Genomic DNA, 15,360 nt, shown 5'->3' on the forward strand with positions numbered 1-15,360 from the left:
TAGGCAAAGGCATTTCATGTACCCATGTAAAGCTGGGCAGCAGACTAACTCGGTTCGGTACAAGGTGAATAGAAGTTATGCAAGACACGTGAGTTTTGAGGATGGTACAAAGTTATCATATAGATTTTATGGGAGTTCCGAGGGATGTCCAAAAATTCTAAGGTTTGCCAGACATCAAGACAAGTTGGTTACTCGATTCAATTCAATTTCATCTTTATTCGATTCGCACAAGGTGTATCATAAAAGAATACATAAAAAGACTGCAATCAATTAAAAACAGACTTGGTACGATAAAACAAAAACAATATAATAAAGGTTACACTTTAGCATACCACAGGTAGAGACTTTCTTCTCCTTTGAGTTGCCCTAAAAAAACTTGCAAGTAACACACATGTTTAAAGATTTGGAAGGAGCTGCAAATGTAAAAATGCTGGCCTACATTGTTTTAAATTCAAAGATTTCAATAAAGGTATAATAAAAGCTCTTCTCAAGTCTGTATAAAATGTACAAAAGAACACTAGATGTATAGTTGATTGATTAGACGCGTTATCACAAGGGCAGAGCTGTAGATCATTTGACCAGTTGTTAACACTTGGGATACTTATCAGGCGCTGAAATATATTTATGTAGGTAATTGTTGGAGGTTCGTACCCTTCTTAATCATACAAAGATTTAAGTGAACATAAAAGTTCATACGATGTGTTCGTTGGACAATAAATAATCTCTATATTGTAATGTGCAAGCAAATTGCTGGTGCAAAAAGAAAACAACAAAGAAAACAAACAGCCAACACATGTTTCGCCCGGTGGCTTGTCGTTTTCTTTTTACACCAGCAATTTGCTTGCACATGACAATAAAGAGATTATTTATTGTCCAACGAACACATCGTATGAACTTTTATGTTCACCTAAATCTTTGTATGATTAAGAAGGGTACAAACCTCCAACAATTACCTACATGATCTCCCTTCCAATGGCTTGTGGGTGTATCCATTTGTGAGGCACGTACCAACAACAAATTGGGTCTCAAGAAGAAGTGCGTGAATCCCTTTTGCACACCCTGGTTTACCCTGTACGGCTGAAATATATTTAGCCTGAAACGCGTTAAAACAAATCTGTGCTGGGCATTAAGAACATTAAAAAGGTACGGTTGCATTGTAGAGGTGGTCAAAACCATTTGGTTATGTTGAAAAGTAGGTTTGGCCAGTTCTACGCACAATCTGAGATCCTCCAATAGGTTTAAACACTCTTTCTTTAGTTCTTTTCTCAAGATGTTTGTCAAAGATTCAGGTTGATCATAAAATTCAAGATGTCCAATATCTGACATAAAATTCTTAATATACCTTAGCCAGGGGATCTTTAAAACAAACTCTGAGTTACAACTGTCCTCTAGTATGGCACGATTCAAGTCCATAAAATCTGAGGTACATATTTTGTGCCAAAGCAGGACTGGCTGAATCTTGATCAAATCTGTTAAATAATAAGCTCCCAGTTCAGAGTGACATACACAGTTTGAACAACTTGAAGGTAGTGCTAAAAGATTTTTGAAAAAGGCATTTTCCACCACCAGAAGTGATTCAGCATTTGTGTGGCCCCATATTACAGAACCGTACATTGCAATAGTTCTTCCTTTTGCATAATATATGGTTAACATTTCTTTCAGCTGAATACTCCCCAGTTTCCTTGCAAAAATGCGAAGAGCCATAATAGATCTAACAAATTGCAACCTTCTCGAATTAATGGCACTTTTCCAGTTCTCTTCACAGTCAAATAGATTTCCCAAATAGGAGAAGGTCGGGGTAAATGGTAAAGTATCTTTTCCTATATAAACATTTCAACACTTTGTTGCATTACGGCCCACTTTCATAACAAATGTCTTACTTATGTTAATTTGTAACCCCAGATTTTCCATAAAAAGGACAAAACTGTAGAGAAGACGCTGCAATGCCAGTGGGGTGTGTGCCATAAGTACCACATCGTCCGCGTATAGCAGAACAGGTATTGGCCGGTGCTAAACTTGTGGCAGGTCCATGCACGTACTTGCGAGTGTGTCACCCAAAATATTCATATACAAGTTGTAGGAAGGTGGATATCTGACTATGGTTACCCCCAACTTTTTGCCTAGTGTCTAGCTGGTTTTTCGACTTAGTTGGCCCGAGATCCTGCCATTCAGGGTCTCAGGCTGTCTGCTCTCTCTTTAAAATGGACTCCATGTACCCTAGGTACATAACCAATTGGTAAGGATCACCTTATTGGACCCTGTACAGTGTACCCTAGGTACCCAGGGCATAGGTGTACCCTAGGCCTCCCAGGGGCTGCAGCATGTATTATGCCACCCCTGGTCTGGCCTTCCAATCAGACACAACTGGCTGATCACTCAGCTGGGGCAAGGTCGTGTAATCACCCCTTGCTTAGATATAGTATGCCTATATCTACCCTTATATATAGACACATGTGTACCTATCAGTCACTCCTATGGCAGGCCTTAACAATCCTGGAGGCAGAGTGCTTGGTAACATGTGAGATGGTGCTCTAGCATGAGCTGAGCCTGTCTGCAGCTTTCGGAACCATGTCCTTATAGCTGTTCTATGATATAGCCTACCATATACTCTTAAAGTGCCTTATAATCTTAAACGGTTATGGTAACTATGGTTTGGCTTTATCAAAACATGTCGTGTAAGGTGTCTAACACTTTGGAATAATACCCCCATACCATTTCTGGTGATGAGGATATTATTCCTCCCTTCTAGAGGGAGAGACATGTTAAAATCCTACTTTGCTGTTTAACTCTAACCAAAGCCTCAGCATCACAAAATGGATGCTGCTGCCACAGACACAAGTCTGACCTCCTGCTGCTGGGAGTGATCCCAGCCAGGGAGGCCTGGACAATAGGTTTCCTGCTTGGGGAGGTGCTAGCACCTCCCCAGACAGCCTTTAGTGTATTGGGGCAGGGTGGGCTGAAAGGAATGAGACATGCCTGGGGCACACAAGGTGTTCCTTGCATAGTCCAGTTCAAACCGGCGCTGGGGCACTCCAGCCCCAGCTCTGGCGCGAAACTGGACAAAGGGAAGTGGGTGTAACCACCCCCTCCCAGGTCCCACCCATAAGGCGTGACCTAGCAGGTATCCCAGCCCCCCAGATTAGTATAAGAGTGGGAGTTGGGCCTCAAGACTTTAGATTATCCTGAACCTGCAAAACTGAACAGAAACTCTGGACCTTCGACATTCGACGAAAGAAGAAGACTGAAGAATCTCCCTTGTAGCCAAGGAGTGGCTACCCTGTGCAAACAGGCACCATCAAGAGCCTACCCTTTGCTTTGCCCACGTTCTACGAGGAACCGACTGCAGAGCCCGACCAGAGCCTTGACTCCCAGACTTCTCCGACCCTGATCCACATCTACAGCAGAGCTGAGATCCGTGGAGGCGACGAGTGACGTGGGACCGGCTACCTGGAAAAAGTGGCTAGTAACTTAAAGCGCAGCTTCTGAGGTACCCTCGAAGTTGTGCACCGGGGATTGAGAAGCCCCAACCCCAAGCACCATCTGCACCGAAGATCAGCCCCCCACACTCCACGAGTCCTGCGTGGGGCCCTTCAGCATTTTCCTGCTTGCCGCGTCTGTCCGGTTGCTTGCCCCTGGCTAGTGGCCTTTGTGACGACGCACCCTGAAATCTTCTGCGCTGGTTTGGCTCCTCCAGACTGGCTCCCGCTTCTCTGCAAAGAAGAAGCACCCCAGACCTTCTTGGTCTGCACCAGAAGCAAGTCCTTCGTTCTTCGTGGGTTCCGCTTGCCAAGGCTTGGTGAGTCCTAGTCCAACTTCGACGCCGCCGACAGCAAGAGCCTTCGTGGGACAGCTCGCCTCCTGGTCCTGGTCGTCCTCGACGCTTCCTGGTCCTCCTGGCTGCAGCGACAAGCTTCACCTTCGCCTGCAATCTTCACGACATCGCCTGGTTCCTTCCTGGTTCCACGTGGTCACTGGCTAGTGACCTTGACTCTGTCCCTTCTGCTTGCAGGTTTCTTCTCTTCTTGATCCCAGCCTTGGGATCCACCGGACACTCTTCACTGACTGCCTGCCAGCATCTTTCTTCAGGCATCCATAGGAGTCGACGACGAAAACGACGCATCTTCACCCCTATGCACCGGCAGCCTGTGGGCTAGGTAACTTGGGTACTCCGGTGCTCATCAGGATAGTGACTATCCTAGTGTCTAGTTTTCAAGTCTCAACTTCCTAGCTACTCCGGAAGTGTCCTAAATCTACCGTTTTCTAAACTGTACTATTGCTATTGACTTTTACGCATTACGCGTGAGTGTTTCCACTCTGCACACGAATCCCGTGGGCCTCCCACTTCCTAACTAACGCTAGTGTAGTGTAGCCCCAGCGATTCCCTAGGCCTAGGCCTATTCTATTTCCGTGACAGTGGTTCTTATACCACTTACTTAGTATATGGTTTGCGTGGCCCCTAGGGCCTAACTGTATTACTTACCTGTGTGACTTAATGTATGCTTAAATAAGACTGTGTTGTACTTACCTCTAATCTCATAAAGAGTGCTGAGGGTTTGACTAGAATAAATACACTTTATTTTATATATATATATCTGTTGTGGTGTCCTTTCATTTGGTATTCAAGGGATTATATATGGTATCACAGCTGGCTTCACATGCCATTCAGAGTTTAGCCTAAGACTGCTCTTGTCCATGCTACCACTAGGATAGCTGGTCTATAAGGTTGACTTTACAACCAATCACCATAAGGGTATTTGGACTGATATAAGGTGTACACTAGAACTAGTGACATCATACATCAGGCCAACTTCTCACACAAGTTAAATAAAAAAGGGGCAAGTACGCACCCTTAGCGGACCCCTTTTTCAATACTAAAGGGGCGTGTGCACTCACCTTTTATACCAAAACGTACCCTAGCGTAACAGTTTGAGTATTAGGGTCTTAAAAAGTTAATGATAGTACAATCAATACACATCAAACTCATAAACCAAAGCTTGTCATGGGATACACATTCATCAGCTGATGATAAATCAACAAAAATCACATACAGGTTGCCACTTTTAATATACACAAATTTGCCCAGTAACAAATTCAAATTGACGGCTTGCTCCTTGGTCCCAATACCCTGACAGAATCCATATTGTAAGTCTGAGATATTGTTACAGTCCGTTCAGCTTTGTAGTCTAGCTAAGAGAATACTGCCAACCACCTTAACCATCGAATCTAGTAGGGAGATTGGTCTATAGTGCGCTGGGCAGTTGCGATCACCTTTCTTAAATATAGGTACGATCTGAGCCTCTCCCATGACATAGGGAACCCCACACTCTGGTAAGATGTAAAAACATGAGTGAGAAGGGGGCCCCAAAGATCAATATTAGCTTTAAATAGGTCAATCGGGACCCCCTAAGGTTCTGGAGCCTTATTTCCCTTAATTGAACTTATTGCAAGGAAAATATTCCCATTGTAAAGTTTAGAGCAAACCAGTCAAGGGCGGGGGGAATGTCGAAGGATCTACCATAAGAGCGGAAACAGGATGATCAATAACGCAATCTGTAGTAGCCAAAGATAAGCTGGAAAAATGTGCTACCCAGTCCTCTTTAGTCACTGCAACCTCTATTTTTGGCTTATCACCCTCACTAAAAAAGGGGAGTTAATAACACGCCAAAATACGGTGGTATCATTACTACGACTGGCCTCATGCAGTTTCTCTCAGGTCTCCTCTTTTAGGGCTTTTTTATAGTTTTTTAAGGTAAGCCTATATGCCCGCCTCTAATGCTGAACCTCGGTTATTCAAGAGGCAAAGGTGCTTCTGGAGAAGGGCTCAATAGAAAGGGCAGTGGAGAACCTAGGATGTTTTGTGAGCAACATTTTCCTATTTGGGAAAAAGGACAAGGGGATGAGACTGTAATCAATCTGAGGGAATTGAACGATTGGGTGTGTTACAATCACTTCAAAATGAAGGGGATACACTTGTTAAGAGATTTGTAAGGGAAGGGAGACTTGTTGATGGGATTGGACTTGAAGGATGCGTATTTCACGATCCCAGTGTGTCGGGAGCACAGGGACTTTCTTCAGTTCAGGTGGACTGGGTACGGCGGGAGGTTCAAGAGTCTGTCGTTCAGGCTGACTTCAGTGCCATGGTGTTTTACGAAGGTCATAAGACCAGTGATGGCGTGGTTGCGCACACAGGGGTCCGGCTAATTGTGTATCTGGACAATTTGCTGATTATGGCAGAGGAGAGAACGTTGACATTGGAACAGACAGAGTTGACTGTAGGGATGTTGGAAGATTTAGGTTTTGTTGTAGACAGGGACAAGTTCTGCCTAGTACCGGCACAGAAGATGAAATGTTTAGGTTTCCATATACAGTCCTTGGCGGGTGTGTTGAAATTACCTATGGAAAAGGTAAAGAGGGTTTGCAAGGAGTTGAGAAGAGTGGGGGATTTGGAATGGATTTCGTTACGCCAGTTAGCGAGGCTTTTGGGTCTGCTGTCGGCATCCTTACAGGCAATACTTCCGGGTCCCCTTCATTACAGGGCCCTGCAAAGATTTAAGGCTTATCGTTTGCGATTAGGGGTGAAGTATTCACAGAAAGTGAGAATGAATCAAGATACGTTGGAGGAACTGGATTGGTGGTTGATGAACATGGATGCATGGAATGGAAGAGCAAATTTTGGGGAAGTATTATTCAGGGATGGAGATGCATATCAATTGTCTGGTGCTCCTGGCGGTTTCTTTCGCAGTGAGGAGTTTTGTGAAGGGTCAAGTAAATTGTGTGCTGTTGAAGACAAACAATGTGTCAGCAGTGCGGTATGTCAACAAATTGCGGGTCCTCGTTTGAGAGGGTTGGCAGAGATGGTGAAAGAATTTTGGGGGTTTTGTTTAGAGAGGAAGATCATGGTACAGGCTCAATAAATTCCAGGGAAAAGCCATTTGTAGGTGGACTGGAGTTCAAGGAATCAAACAGATCCAAGCAATTAGAGTTTGGACAGAGGAGTGTTCAGGAGTTTGGAGAAAAGGTGGGGGCCTTCGAAGGTAGATTTATTTGCGGACAGATTGGATGCTCAGTTGCCAAAGTTTTACAGTTGGAGATTGGGAGTTGATGCTTTTCTGCAAGATTGGAGGAAAGAAAGGATAAATGCTTTTCATCCATTCGCAATGATATAGAGAGTACTCATGAAGCTCAGGAGAGAGGGAAAGGAGTTGGTGTTGATAACTCCATTTTGGCAGTCTCAGGTGTGATATCCGGATCTGAAGAGTTTATTGCTGGACGATCCAGTTGTGTTACCATGTTTCCCTCAAGTACTGATGGATGGCCAGGGGAATTGTCACGAGATGATTGTGGAAGGGCAGTTGATGTTGATAGGTTGGTTATTTTTAGGAGAGCGTAGCAAGTGTCTGGGTTATTGAAAGAGGCTACAGAGCTTATTATTGAATCCTGGGCCCCAGTGATGACTAAGGCGTACAGATCGGAATGAGGGAGAAGGTGTGTGGCAAGGGCTTTCTTTGGATCCCTTATCAGCACCTGTAGTAGAAGTGGTGAATCATTTTACAGAATTGTTCAGGAAAGGTCTATCATATAATTATGTTAAGTTAAGTAGATTTGCAATTACAAATCTGCATCTTAGTTCTGGCCCTTATGGCACATATAACAGCAATCATCCCGGTTAAGCGCTTTTTACAAAGATTATAAGAACGCTTTCGCTAACACCTCAGAGAAAAAAAAAACGGGTTTGATCTTTATGTATAACTTTAAGTTTTGCTGGATTTAGTAAGAAGACTTGAGCCCCCTTGGCCTGAAAAGGTGCAATATGTTGACGTAGATGCCAGTGCCTTTCCACGGTTAGATGACAAAAGTTAGGCCTAACAAAGAACTCTAGCCCTTTCCCTGCCCTTTTTTTATCAGGACGTGCCAGCGAATACACATCTTCCTGAGCCAAAAAGCTATTAAGAGATATCAAAATTGCTCTAGGTCTGTCTAGAGTTTGACCGGATCTAGGACAAAGAGTAAATAGGAAGCGATGTGCTCTCTCAACTTCTCTTTGCCAATCCCATATTTCCAGCTCAGGGAAGGCTTCCGTGAACAAGTCAATTATAAATTTGCGAGGGTCCTGTCCTTCAACCCCCTCAGGGATTTGTAGAACTCTGAGATTATTCCTACGTGAGCGATTTTCTAAGTCGGCTCACTTCCATTGCGTATCATCTTCTAGAGACCGCAGAGACTCAGTCAAAGCCTTCTGTGCAACCAGTTCGTCTTCGAGACATGAAATTCGGGCTTCAGCTTCATTGAATCTAGTTGTAAACTCGTACACAAATATATGAGAGGCAACACAAAGCTAGATATGCTAAGTCAATATAGTAGGAAGCAGGTTGTAGAGTCCACACAGAACTTGTAAAATTCAAGTATTCTTTATTCCATAGTTCGGTACTATCACATTCCCAGCCAACGCGTTTCGCGTTGAAGCTCCAACATGACGGTACCCGTTTCTTTACAGACCACCCATCGAAGGGATTTGATTCACGATACATGAAATTTAATTCATCAGGATTTTTTAGAATACTCAACTCTTCACGTATACTTACAGACGTCTCTTTACTGGTCTTACGTTACCTTTTGGCAAGATTGGATTGACAAGGATTTCTTGATACATATATTTCCTCACGGATACCTATGTACGTTCTCTTATTGGCGTCACGCTACCATAAATTTATTAAAGACACGCCCTGGTTTCGTGACAGTCATCTGTGCTTCATCAATTTTATATATTTTTGCCTTGAAGAAGCCCAAGTTTGGGCGAAACGCGTTGGCTGGGAATGTGATAGTACCGAACTATGGAATAAAGAATACTTGAATTTTACAAGTTCTGTGTGGACTCTACAACCTGCTTCCTACTATATTGACTTAGCATATCTAGCTTTGTGTTGCCTCTCATATATTTGTGTACATATTTATCATTTATGGTCTTTAAGCAGTTGGCCATTTGTGGTGGGCAATACTCTCACTACTGCACAGTGACATGTCCAGGCAGTGCATTCGCGTCTAACCTAGCTGCTTCTCTTTTAATTACTAGTTGTAAACTCTGTGCAGGTCTTAGCTATGCGCCGCACTGAATTCTGTAGTTTACAACATGAGCCCTGCACTCTCTGATTCTCTACTCATGCCTCCTCCCTGTGGGTGCCGATTGTTTGATAAAAAAGGAGCTAGTGATATATCTTCGGATGAATTAATTGGCGGTTCAGTAACAGTCCCAAGACTATGCCCATTATCGGTGCTTAAATCAGCTGAGCCGGAATAGTCCCATTGTAAGGCATTGCTGCTATTGCCACAATTCGTTTGCTTGGCACCTCCTCTAATATCAAGTCTTTTGCAAACTGTCCAAGGGCTAGTATCCGATGTATCACCTGTATCTCCCAGATGTGTGTTACTGAGATCACTACCACCGTCACCCTGCGCGCCGGTCTTGGCCGACGCCATAAGTATGGACTCAAGGTTGTCACTTGATGAGTTTGAATTATCCGAAAGTGAAAAGAAATAATCTCCAGACTCTATTTCCTTCAAAGGAGATTTGAGGCCAGCAGCATCACCTTTTGAGCTTATAAGCTTGGCATTGGAGGCACTATCCCGGATAGGAGCCCTATGTGAGCTATCGTGTATTCCCCGTCTCCAGTTACACCCTCACCCATTTTGCTCACTTGGGCTACTCCATGTATGGGTGATAGTCCTGGATTAAAATTACCAGCGTGACTGAGGGTAGATCCTCCCTGTTCTGAGATAGTCAGTAATGTTCCTGCAGCCTGATGCTGCAGCAGTAGGTGCACCCTGGGGGGATTGAATATCTTTCCCTTTATCTTTATCTAAGATGCAGATTTGTAATTATGTGGCTATTTTCTCTCTTCTCTTTTTTTTATTATCTTGTATTATCTCACCCTATGTGAAACTGGGGTAATACATTTAATAGGATAACTGGTTAGTGGCAACATATATATGATCTAAGAATGTTTTGAAATCTGTTCTGTCTTATTGTTGTCTTGTATGGTCCATAGGGTGAGAGGTGTGTGGTAGGGGTGATCACCAGGGTGGCGGGAGCTCGTCATCACAGGGACCATTGGTCCTAAAGCCTCGTGGAAGGGTTGAGGTACGGGCAGGGTGAGGTGAGGTGGGTGGGGTTCATGGGTTGTAGGGGGGTCAGGTGGGGGTCTGGGGTGGAGGGGCTGGGTGGCATAGGTGGGGTAAAATAAGAAAAATAATCCACAGTATTGTTAAGATTTTGAGTAATTGTAATTGTAAAAGTATTTATTAAGCGCGATTGCTGCCCGTAGGCGTCCAAGCGCTAAGTTGATCAGAGAGGTGAAGGGAGAAGGAGCTAAGGTACGCAGGATTTGGCGAACAGCAGTGTCTTCAGGTTTTTACGGAATGAGAAAAGATCCGGATTGTAACGAAGTGAATAAGGGAGAGCATTCCATAGCTTGGCGGCATTCAAAGAGAACAGCCTGCCCCCAGACCTGGCTCGCTTCACTCTGGGAACGACGGCAAGGAACGCCTCCGTCGACCGAAGATTCCTGTTAGGGTGGTAGGGGATGACAAGGTCGTTATTAATAGCTGGGCCCGTTTTCCAGAAGGCGCGGTGCGACAGGCACAGTGCCTTAAAGGCCACTCGCTGCCTCACTGGCAACCAGTGGAGGCTTTTTAGAGCAGGTCTAGCCTACTGGGTGCGCGGGACTTTCAGCAGAGAGCGTGCTGCACAGTTTTGCACAACCTGCAATTTTCGGAGGGTCATCTCAGGAGCCCCCACGTATAGGGCATTGTTCGAGTCCAGGCGAGACTGTATGAGACCTTGTACAGCCACCTTTTTTGCCTCTAAGGGAAGTAGCGGGAGAACCTATCTCAAGATTCGAAGTAGGCCAAAACATGAGGCGGACAGTTTTGTGGCCTGGATGGAGAAGGAAAGTTTGTTGTCCAACCATACTCCCAGGCTTTTAACACTTTCCTTAGGGGAGGGGGGGGGGTCCCAGAGTACTGGGCCACAGGGAGGTCAGAGGTACAGGAGAGGTTGGACCAAGGAGCATGAGCTCCGTCTTTTCTCCATTTAGTTTGAGGGAGGAGGTGGTCATCCATCCCTTGACGTCCTCTAAGCATTTTAACAGATTGGCTGGGGAGTGCCTATCATTCCCAGTTGTCAGCGAGACCACAAGCTGGGTGTCGTCGGCGTATGACACCATTTTAATGCCATATGGTTCGACAACACCCGCCAGCGGCCCCATGTACACGTTAAACAAAACCGGGCTTAGGGAGGAGCCCTGTGGTACTCCGCAGCTCAAGGGTTTGTTAGAGGACGTTGTCTCACCGTCGAAGATCCGAAACGACCTACCAGACAGGAAGGAATCAAACCACCTTAAAGCATCACCTGAAACTCCGATGTTATGGAGACGGTCCAGCAAGGTGGTGTAGCTGACCGTATCGAAGGCGGCACTTAGATCAAGGAGGATCACTAGCACTGATCCTCCCTGATCCAGTATCCTTCTAGTTTCTTCGGTGACCGCTAACAAGGCAGTTTCCGTACCATGTTTTGGTCTGAAGCCTGTCTGGGATGTGTGTAATAGAGAATGCTCTTCCAGGAACTGGACCAGCTGTGCATTTATATATTTCTCTAGTACCTTACTGGCCCAGGGGAGAAGTGAGATGGGGCGGTAACTGGAGTGGTCGTCTGGATCTAGACTAGGTTTCTTCAATAGCGCCCGTACCATGGCTTGCTTCCAAGCAGTGGGGACAGAGCAGGCAGATATGGACGAGTTCAGAAGATCCAGAACTACAGGCAGGATGGCTTTGCTAGCCTGCATCAGGACTTCTGGGGGGGCAGGATCACAGGGAGAGCCCGACTTGACCTGTCGAGCCACTTTGCTTAAAGTGTCGAGGTCCAGAGGAGGGAAGTGATCGAGACGAGGCTGGTCAGGGTGACAGGGTGATCTAGGGGGGGGTGGATTAATCACGTCCGCGGTAGTTGCTGTAGTTGAAAAAGAAGAATACATTTTTAAACTTTATTGTAGAAGAAATCTGCAAGCTCGTTGCATTGGTCCTGGGTTTTATTAGGAGGGGGTGCCGTGTTGGTACTGGTACATTGCTTTATAATTTGAAAAATTTCTTTGGGTTTTGATTTTGCTCCTAAAATTTTCTCAGTGTAGTGGGTTGCCTGGGCCGCTCTGATCCCTTCTTTGTAGGCTTTAATCGCCTCTTTATAGGCGGCCTTTTTGTCTGGGAGGAAGTCTAAACGCCAGGCTCTCTCTCGTTGCCTGCAACGGCGTTTTAACTGTCTTAGAGAGTCAGAGAACCAGGGGGCAGATTTCTGTGATCTCTTCGAGGAGGATCTATGAAACGGGAGGATCGAATCTAGCGAATGGTTGATCCAACTTTCATAGTTGACGTTTGCCACATTAGGGTCTAGGCAGGGTGCCGGGCGAGTGGCGTCCAGGTTGTGCAGCCAGGTTTCCAAAGGGAGTTTTGACCAGTTCCTCCTAGTGGTGGCTTGAGGAGGTGCTTTGGAGGTTTTGGGTGTGACCCAGGTAAACGGGACCAAAAAATGGTCTGTCCATGGAAGAGGGATGGGTTGGTCAACAGTTATATCCGGGCAGTTACTGAATATAGGGTCCAGTAAGTTTCCTTTTTCATGGGTCGGGGCTTCAACCAGCTGAAACAGTTGGAGAGCTTCTAGGTCGTCTAGTAGTTCCTGAGCAATATGGTCTGACGGGGAGTTAAAATGGAGATTCAAGTCCCCTAGAATCGTGTAGATAGCGGAAGAAAGAATTCTTTCCGCTATAATTTCAGGAAGAGACCTGTGGAAAATTTTTACAGGCTCAGGGGGGCGGTAGATCAGGGTGCCTGAGAAGGAGCTGTTTGCGTTGAACTCTATGCAGAATGCTACACTCTCGCACTCAGAGATAGTTTCTGCAGTAGTGCGGCATCGGTATTGATTCTTCAATATGATCGCTAGACCTCCGCCTCTCCCTACCTGTCTATCCAGCCTAAGGATATGATAGCCTCCGGGTAGAGCTAAAGCCACATCTGGCTCAGAATGGACAGTGAGCCAGGTTTCAGTCAGGAAAACCGCGTCTGGCTTTTGCTCCTCAAGCAGCATGGCAATCTGTGTGCTGTGTTTTGGTAAGGAGCGGCAATTTAGCACATACATCCTGTACTTTGACATATATAATGTTTCTATCTAGAGAATTGAGTATTTGTTTGCTCCCCTATTTTTCTAATGGCTAGATTTGGACTTCAAATATGTTCCTTAAATGTATGTGGGCTCAATAGTTATAACAATAGACAAAGGGTTGCCTCTGAACTTCGGGTGATTCAACCCGACTTGATCTGCCTACAAGAAACTCATTTACCTTGGGGAAAGCGGAAATTGTTATCGGAAATGGGTTTCGTGCTTTTAGCCGCTTCACAACAATCCTCTACGACTCGTGGGTGGTGGTTTTAGCAGAACCTACCATACAAACTTCGGGATGGGTTGGGGCGCTGGCTTATTGTGGAATGTATGATAGGGGGAAAAATTCACATGCACTGTTAATGGTTCCAATTTCAATGTAGCCATGGTTTTGGAACAACTAAATATGGAGCTTGCATTGTGGCCTACCCCCCTGGTCCTGTGCGGGGATTTCAACATTAATTTGATTAATAAGGAACTGCAATCGGGTATACAAAACTATAAAGGAAGAAAACCCAGAGTCTTTAAGGCGCTATATCACTTACTGGTGGATCACGGCTTGGTCGATGTCTGGGACTCTTTATGCATGCCTCATCCAGGATTCATGTTTTATTCTTACCCCCATCAGATGTTAGTATGTCTTGACTATTTTTTTGTATCTCCCTTACTATTTGCTGAAGCTAAAATACGAGTATACCCAAAAATCGCTTCTGATCACGCACTAGTGGTTTTGGATATTCCCGCATTGGGCTCTTGTATAACCCCAAGAACTTTTACTTTTGATAGGAAACTTCTTCTTGATAATATTTTCATAGATCATATGAAGATTTGGATTAAGGATTTCTTTCAAAATAATCAGCACTCTACATCGGTGGGGGTTTTGTGGAATACTTTTAAAGCTTGCTTCAGAGGGGAGGTCCTGAGTTATGGACTGTATCAACAAAAGAAAGCTAAACTCGTAGTACAGGAATTATATACCAAACTGAAAACTGCGGAAGAACGCCTTGCACAGGGGATTCTGTTTAAGAATAATATCGATGAATTACAAACTAATGTGGCTAGATGTAAGGCTAACATCAACCTATCCTAGAGCAAGGAAATTGCAGCTAAATATTTGGTATATAGAAAGGACTGCTATGAGTATGGGGAGGCAATAGGACGTAGCTTAGCTAAAAGGTTACGCTCTAAGGAGGATGCTCTCAGAATAGCAGGCATGAAGAATGCCCTAGGTGATATAGTATATGACCCCTAAGAGATTCTTCGGATCTTTCATAAGTTTGGAAAAGGAGCTGGGGCAGCAAATTAGGAATCTCGGGTCACAACATTTAGTGGAGCGGGTTAGTCAGGAGGAGGTAGAGATAATAGATAGCTCCATCACTATGGAGGAGTTAGAGCTAGCTATAAATAGTATGACAATTGGTAAGGCAGCGGGCCCAAATAGGCTCCCTTTGGAGGTTTATAGGGCCTTTTTTCAGGATATTAAATTAGATTTGTTAGCCGTCTTCCAAACAGCTCAAATAGGCGGGGCACCACAATCATGGGATGAGGCTAATATTGTCATCTTTAAGAAGAAAGATAAGCCACCGGAGCTGCCAGGGTTGTATCGGCCAATTTATCTTATTAACTGCGATGGGAAGATCTACGCCAACATTTTGGCAAATAGGTTGGCAAAAGTTATTTTGTCTTTGGTCTCCCCAAAACAACATGGATTTATTCCCGGCAGGGGAACTGTGAATCATATTAGCAGAATCGTGACGATGTTCGATATTGCTCAGGTCGAATCTAGAGACTTAGGACTGATCTTACTCGACGCTGAGAAGGCGTTCAATCGCGTTGCCTGGGATTTTCTGGGGGGGTTATGCAGCTGATGGGGTTTGGTCAGGGGTTTATTCAGGCTATACGCATATTATATCGATCGCCCATGTCCAGGATTTGCTCTATGGGTCTTGTATTGGATCCTATAAAGATTTCTAGAGGCACACGGCAGGGGTGCCCTTGCTCCCCCCTGCTGTTTGCCCTATACATTAACCCATTTTAACAATGCTGGATAGAAGTACCCTGATTAAACCATTTCATGTTCAGGAAGATCACTTTTGCGTCCTTCCATATGCCGACGATATAGCCATTATAACATCATATCCTGTTATAGCTATATCTGA

General features: G+C 44.9%; 1 protein-coding gene across 1 annotated transcript in view; it reads left to right on the forward strand.

Annotated features, from left to right (window-relative positions):
- HORMAD1 (HORMA domain containing 1) overlaps positions 1-15,360 on the forward strand; it is an 863,212-nt gene that overhangs the window by 527,006 nt on the left and 320,846 nt on the right. The gene's annotated exons all lie outside the window — the stretch shown is intronic.

Source organism: Triturus cristatus, chromosome 12 (assembly GCF_964204655.1).
Source record: "Triturus cristatus chromosome 12, aTriCri1.1, whole genome shotgun sequence".
In the NCBI taxonomy this organism is placed as follows: domain Eukaryota; kingdom Metazoa; phylum Chordata; class Amphibia; order Caudata; family Salamandridae; genus Triturus; species Triturus cristatus.